Genomic DNA, 8,121 nt, shown 5'->3' with positions numbered 1-8,121 from the left:
CCATATTCTCATGCATATCACTCTTTGATTGTGTTTCAGAGTTGTGTTTAATGCCTAGCTTGCGAGCCAATGCATGAGCATGTTGTTGTAGCTTTTGGTGCTTCATTTCTAGCAGGATTTTGCCACTGTTTTGGCATGCATGGGGTCTATTTGGTGTTGGTTTAGTTCATCGAGCATTGCTTTGCATGATTCTAGTGTTGTGTCTTTCATTAGCTTTTAATGCTTAAGTATTCTAGCATGTTGTGCATGAGTGTTTGCATGTTAGAGTCTTGCATTTCATGCCAAGATTAGCATGTTGTTTGCATGTCATGTTGCTTGCTTTGCATTGTGTTCAATCGGATGTTGTGTTGAACACAAGGTGGATTAGTTCATTTCATACTTGAAGTGATGAAGTGAGCCAATCACCCTTGGTCTCCATTGCCTTTGATTTCTCATGATAGGGAGATGGTCTAAGTGTCTTGTTTGTCATGCATTTATTGAATTTGTACATGTTGGATCTTTGACCATCATTCATTGAGATGCTTGATTGATGGTTTTGGATCCAACGGTTTCTCTCCCTTGATGTTTTGAGGTGATATGGAGCGGCATAGTACGTACATACCTTTGGAAGACCCTCCATTTCCTCCGTTTTGTGCTCTGTCGTAACTTGGTGTTACAGCACGCCAGTGGCCGACAGTTTTTCATTGTTGGCCGGCACCCTTTCATCTGTGGCCGGCATTGTGCATCCTTGGCCGGCAGGAGGGTCAGCAGCAACCATTCATGGCTGGCAGGCACTGGTGCACTCCTTAGCACTGTTTTGGTGAGATCCAGTAACAAGTTCTTGAAGACACCCTGCAAACAGAGCCTCAAGAAAGCGACCGGAGAGCTTTTCAGGGCAGCAACCGAGCATGCATCCTCTTCTTCTTCAAACAGAGCTGGAGCAGCTTAGTTTAATGCTCACTTGTTAGTTAGTATCAATTTGTAATTTAATTAGTTAAGTATTGTAATAATTAGTAATTGGTTTGCTAGTTATTCGATTTGGTTGTGTAATAATTACTCTAATTAGATTATTAGATTAGTTAAGTAGCTTAGCTTAGAATAGCTTAGCTTTCATTCGAATCCTCCGTCGAGAGGGCAAATTTTGTAATAAGTGTGTGTGTGTGTGTGTGTGATGCATGTCTTCCAACCCCACATCTTTCTCCCTTTTATTTACCATCTTTTGATGGTTAGTTTTAGGGCATGTTTCAATTAGCATACTTATGCTTTGCATGTGTGCATCATTCATTCGTATTGCATGCACCGGGCTTGGCGCATCATTCAAACTGCATTGAATTTCGATACATTTACTTGAAAACGTGTTTCAAAGCATGTTATCAAGTGTAGCATTCATATGCCATCTTAGATAGCCGAGCCTATTTTAGTTACATTTTTGCATGCGTTGCATTAGGTATCTTATATAGTTAGGATCATGCATGATTTCTAATTAGCTTCTTTTTTGTCTCAGAGTACACTGTGAGTGTTTATGCTTTAGCATCCTTGCATGTGTGTAAGTGACTGCCATGATAGCATGCTTGCCATGAGGCTAACTGCTTAAGTGTTTAACTGCATGAATGCCTGTGGATGAAGGCTTCACTGCTTGAATTGGAACAATTCATTAAAAATGTGAGTTTTAAGCCCACTTGAGAGTGGCAAATCATGTTTTCTAAGCCCACTTGAAGGTGGCAAATCCGCGTCTTAGCCTACTTGAGGGTAGTATCTTTCAAACCATTTTCGAAAAATAAACATGAGATGTTTTGTTCCAATTCTTACAATTGAGTCTATACTTGTATGATGTACGCATCACATAGTAAGTTAGCCAATAAACCGGAATAAGAACGCATGTGTTTTCAAAAACAACATATCATGTTAGTAGAGGCCGATCTTTGATCGGGCGACCGGGGGTGCTCATTTCAGGACCTTCCCCTCTCGTACCCAAGTTCCCGAGCCGAGGAAACTTTGGTGATGACGGACATGTGGCCTTTGGCATGAGTCAAGGTTTCCTAAATTTCTCAAAACAAAATATTTAGGTGGCGACTCTGAAATCTAGCAAAGCATTCCATGTTTGGCGCTTTTTGATTCAAAATTGATTTTTCAAAACCAATTGCCGAATTTGGACTTTTGGTGATTTATCAGTCTTACATTGCACTTTGTGAGATTAGATTCAGAACTGTGACAGGAGTCCGAACTGTAGTAGCTAGAACTACAATTTGTGCCCTCTCCGAAAGGGGGGGCGCGCAGCGAGTTCAGGCGGTCTACAACTGGACTTGTCATATTGGCAGAATCAAACTCAGATTGGAACTAAGTACATATCAGTCAGATTAACCAAGAGGCCGAGGTTTGTTACCTCGGCCAGTCTTTGTTTGAACCTGACCTCTGCAACAAGGTCAAAGCCCCAGGCTTAATTGAGAACCCAAGTGGAACTTAGGTTTACATTAGGGGGCAGCAGGCTAGAAAATGATGCTTAACACTTGTTGAAATTTGAGAAAAATTTACAAGTTGAAGTTAAACCGAGGTCGTGTTTAATACTTGTTGAAATTTAAGAAAAATTTACAAGTTGAAGTTAAACGGAGGTCATGGTTAAACACTTGTTGAAATTTTTTAGAAAAATTTACAAGTTAAGCCAAGGTTGTAACGAAAAAAATACTTGCGTACTTGCCAAGATGAAAGCGTTGGTTTGTTTAAAGAAGGTGTTATACCCCGAGAAGATTGCACAGTCAAGGTGTATATTGATAACTGCATTCAGATAAGGAAGTTCAATTACAAAAAGGCACTTCAGCCTGACATTAAAAAGTAGTTGTTCAGACTGCAAAGGTGGCATGTCGGCCAAATTAAAGCTTACACTGTTTTAAAGAGAAAGAAAAAAGTACAAGGTACAGAACAAAAGTAGAAAAACATCAAACTAAGACTGTTCGGCGTCTCTGGCTGGTTGGGTCTGGAGTTTAGAAGACAGCTGAGAAGACATCTCGGCGATCCGCTCAGCCACGAGCTCGGCATCAATTTCTTGAAGAGTTTGGTTGAGGCTCTTGTCGGCAATAGGCGCGTCCGATATTGCCTTCTCAGGAGGAGCGTCTTTTGAGATCTCACCTTCCTCATCCTGAGTCGAGTCCAAGACTTGCTCATTCAGAGTAAGGGATTTGGCCCAGTAGCTTCCTTCGTCTTCTTGACCAAAGCTTCCTCCTCAGACTCAGAATCGTCTTTGGATTGGCTTGGAGTAAGGGGGAATGGCAAATTGAGGTCGCCGGCATTCTTGAGGGGGGAGTCCTCGGGGACATCTAGCTTTTTTAGGGCAGCCATCCAACCAAGGGTAAAACCCTTGCTGCATGCCTGCCTCACTTGCTTCTTGTAGTCCTCCTTGATGTCGACCGCCCCCTCGGCGTACGCCTTTTCATCAACAGCCTTGATCTCGGCCTCTTTGGTGGAAAAGACATCTTGAAGCTCCTTTTGGGTCTCGACCATCTTTTCTTCGGCTTCTTTCTTTTCGGCCGTAAGGACCTTGGCAATAGCCTCGGTAGCATTAGCCTTTTCCTCGGGCTGATCCTTAGCTCTAATGGCTGCCGTAGCCTGGTCTGATAAAGTTTTCATCTTGGCCTCAGTCTTCTTGATGGTCTTTTGCAAACTAGAGACCTCCCTGATCTTGTCGGCCAACTTCTTCCTCATTTCAAAAGCCTGCATTGAAAAGGAGTGGGCGTGCTGGATCGCCTGAAAGAAAATGAACAGAACAAAAGTTAGTAGAAGTTCAAAAAGTATGGAAGAATAGAGAAAAAAAGATACCAAGTGTAAGGAACTTACTTGAACGGAATGCTGCAGCATCAAAGCGAAGTTTTCATACTCGCTCATCTCGGCGTTACGATCGAGATCTTCAAGAAGGAGCAAGGTTGTTGCAAGGGCAACGCCGACGTTAAGATCGACGGTGCTGTCGCTTACTCTGACCAACCTGTCCTCTATTGTGATTGGGGGAGCCTAGGGGGAGTCAGACTTTAAAGAACCCGAAGTTGTCGCCAACTCTGACCTCGTCCTCTGAGACCGATTTGATTGAGATGGTTCGGCCTCGGCGGGCCTCTTCTCGAGGACAGAGGTGGTCTTCCCGCTCTCGGCCAATTTTGAAATTGGCAAGGTGTCCTCAGTGTCAATCTGAGTCACCGTTGCCTTAGACTAGGCCTTTTTCATTCTTTTGGGTTTTGGCTTTGGTTGAGGCTAGGATTGTGCTGGTTGAGCTGTGACAGTATCAAGGATATCGGCTAGGAGATCTTCTGCAACTACCTTCTTGCGACCCATCTCAGCAGGAATTATAGTTCGGCGTCGGTGTTGGGATGGAGGGATCAGCTATGGAGCCGAGGTAGATGGTTGTTCTGCTGGATCTGAAGTTGACCCCTGATCTGGCCGAGATGATGAAGTCACTGGTGGAGTTATGGCAGAAGGAGGAGACTTGCTTTTCTACTTCCTTAGGACGTCGGGAAGCACCGACTTGTAGGTCGGGATGAAGTTGAGCAGTAAAGGAGCTCTCCGCCTGTGGACTGGAAGATCCAACAACTTCTTAAGATCCTTGCTGGAGAAGAAGGACTTACGAAAGTCTTTTGGTGGTTGTGGTAGAGTTGCAAGAAAAATAGACGTTAGAACATATGGAAAGAACAAAGAATTAAAAGACTTGGAAAAAATACAACACTTGACTCTTACCATTACCCTCTACGAATACTGTTCGGCTGAGAGGGTAGAGGTGAAGGACGTCATTTGGAGCAAACTCCCAGTTGCCCGAGATAATGAAGTAATCATCCCTGGCTCCCTTGTTGGAGTCTGGGTGGTCGGCAACAAGTTTGCACTCGGTGGACCTCGATTTGAGGTAATAGATATAGCCTTTTTCTAACTTGAGGCCACACATAGTGTAGCAATATTGAATGTCGGCCAAGGTTACCCTAGCTTTTTCTTGGCATGCTAAGGCAATTATACCATTGATAACTCGATAAGAGTTAATGGCAAGCTGCATCGGGTTTAATTTGTAATAATGGAGGACTTCTCGGAAAAGGATGTCTAGTGGAAACCGAAGTCCGCACTCAATAAAGGCGACGACTGGGAAGGGCATGGAGTCGACTGTGGGCATAATGGAGTCGTCTTCCCCAGCCAACCTAAGATGAATGTCGGCTGGGATAAAAAATTCTTGCCTAAAGTATTCTAGCCTGGTTGAGGTGTCTACCCTATGCTTCCACATACCCATGATGTCGGCTTGGGGAAGGGTGTAGGATTTCAGAAAGAAGTGTTTTTTAAAAGGTTTTGAAGGACCTCGGCTAAAACCTAAATAGGTGCTGGGGCAAAAATTTGTGGGGATCTAAGGGGAATTCATTTCAGTTTTTCCTAAAATTTGTGGGTTCTACAAACAAGTCCCAAACCTAGATCTATGGAAACAAAGGTTGAAGGCACGAATCTGGAAAAGACACAGAAAACAGAAAACAAAGAACGTGTTTCAGAATCGAGAATGGTGATGAAACCATCAAGAAACGCAAGACAAAAGTTTGCACAGGTGTGTAAGGCCAAGAACAGTGACAAAAATCAACAAATGTGTGATCAATGTGTATATATTTTAGAGCGGATTGAGCAAAACGGAACCATGGAACAAATATACTTAATACGTGGGTCGAAATTACAAGCACAAATGAAGATCCAAGAACATGAATACAATCACAGTGGCGATATACAAACGTAACGATATAAAGTGAAATAAGAAATTGAATCAAAGAAAAGAACAGTGACTCACCAAAGAGAAATAAAGCCGAAGTAAAGTTCGCCGGGATCAAATGGTGGCCGAAAGCAAGGAAATGCAGTAGAAGCCTCGCCGGAGGAGAGAGTGAGACTGGTTGCAAAAAAAACTTGACAGAAGCAACAATGGGGAAATTTAGAAGGTAAGAGAGAGAGAGTTTGAACAAAGATGATGATGTGAAGTGAAAAGATGAAGAGAGAGGGAACAAGTTTTGTCAAAAACGCGAAGAGGCGGCAAAATGCAATTGATGTGCCTAGAACGACGTATTTGTCAGACAACGCACGCAGGCGTGAGGCGACTTAATGGCGCGTATCAGACACGGTCCAATGGGGGACAATCGCATGGTAGAAACGGTTGAAATGTTGTGCGTAACAGCTTATGCGCGTAATAAAACTCTTGAAATTCTTGATCTAATGAAGCAATGACCTCAGCTGGTAGGAATATCTCGGCTAAATAACTTGAACAAACTAGGTTATTGGCTCTCAGGCCTTGATGAGACAGAATACAGGACCTGGTCATGTGAAGCCAACGAATTATGACCTCGGTAATGAAGGACAGAGCCAGCTTAGCTGACATGCTAATCAGTTTGCAGAGATAGGTTCCATCACCTTAGGATGCCGAGGTAATAGAACCTGGGGGACAGTTATGGAGACATATTTTTCTAATACCAACACGCGGCCAAGGTGACGCCAAAGTGTCAGCCGAGGTGCCACGTGTCCTGGTCATGACGCCAAGGTGATCTCGGATAGTCCGAGGTTATCTCCAAAGATATTGGAATCCGGGATAAGCGGATAAGGGAGAAGAGTCCTAGAATGGAAGAAGACTATAGTTTGGATAAAGATAAGACTCTTAGAGAGTTTTATCCCAATCCTACTGGGAGTCCAAGATTAGCAGTAATCAGAATCTATTGGGACTAGATTTGTGTTGGCTATAAAAGAGAGGCACCCTCATGGGCCTAAGGTATGTTTTTTGTATTCCGAATAGTGAGTTAAGCAATTTTGCTATCTTTGAGAGATAACTGACTTGATCGTCGGAGTGCCCCCGGGTAGACGAACCACCACCGGAAACTCTTCTTTTTGTTGACAGATCGTTCAAGCTTAATCTATTCTGTCAGTTTTCTCCAGTTGAATACTAATTTGGTAGTGTAGTCAGAAATTCACTCACACATAAATCATAATCCAACCAATTAAACATGCGGATAAGATACTATGACCCCGTAATTCGGGTAAGTTTTTTTGACAATTTTTTTTAGGCCTCTATGTTTTTTAAAGATCTTGACATTTGTCATAATTATCGTGTAGTGGATTTTAGAGTGCAATGAGATCTGGGGTTCAACTGATCGAGTCATTTGATACATAGTGTATTGCGTGGGGGAATCAATTGTTTGTCCCCCACCTAAAAAAAAAAAAAAAACGTATGATTTTTAAATGCACCAATGATAGGTATCATGAAAAATCTTTCATGAAAATGATCATGAAAGATTTGTGACCTTTGGATTACACTTACAATAAAGCACCACACACTAATCAAGGTAATCTAAGAGTCACAAATTTTTCATGATCATTTTCATGAAAAAAATTTCATGATCCCTAACATTTCTCTTTTAAATGAAACACATCACAAAAAAATATAATAAAGAAAAAAAAGAAAAGAAAGTATGTTCCTGCCATTTTGAAAGGATTAAAGAATCACTTAATCAACAACAAACACCTTTTACCATTATAAGGGAAAGGTTATTATATGTATTGTTTTTTTAATACATCTTATGTAAAAAGTATAATTTTTATCATAAAATATATAATTTTTTTTTACATAAAAATTATAAGTTTAGTTATATATAATTTTTAGGTGGACATCATAATTTTACAATTCATAATTTCATCAGAAAAAATTTATAATTTTTCTCACAAAAATGATGCAAGTGGACATTATAGCATTTTCATATTACAATTAGGGAAATTCTAATATGCACACCCTTAAAAGGGGTGTACCATATGTACTCTTAATTATGTCATTTTCTTGTTTAGTTATGACATTATTTTATGACTAATGAAATTTTTAGTTATGGCTCATATATTGTATTTAGTTATGATAGTTTTTTTTTAGTTATGACTCAAAAAATATGAAATTATATTATTTTCTTCTTTAATTATAAAGTGCATATGGTACACACTTCCTTTGAGATGAGTAGCATAGTTTTTCCCTATAAATTAACTTTCCTACTAACATTTGGCAAGTTGGGTTTGGACTTTTTATTAGCTAAAATTTTACAAAAAGATAAAATAGGTTAAAATAGTCAATAAGATAAAATGTCACATTAAATCTATAATCATTTTACTTTTTCTCTCATAAAC

The sequence above is a fragment of the Camellia sinensis genome, chromosome 4, assembly GCF_055761805.1.
Source record: "Camellia sinensis isolate YWXY chromosome 4, ASM5576180v1, whole genome shotgun sequence".
Taxonomy (NCBI): Eukaryota; Viridiplantae; Streptophyta; class Magnoliopsida; order Ericales; family Theaceae; genus Camellia; species Camellia sinensis.
Note: the sequence above shows the minus strand (reverse complement) of the source record.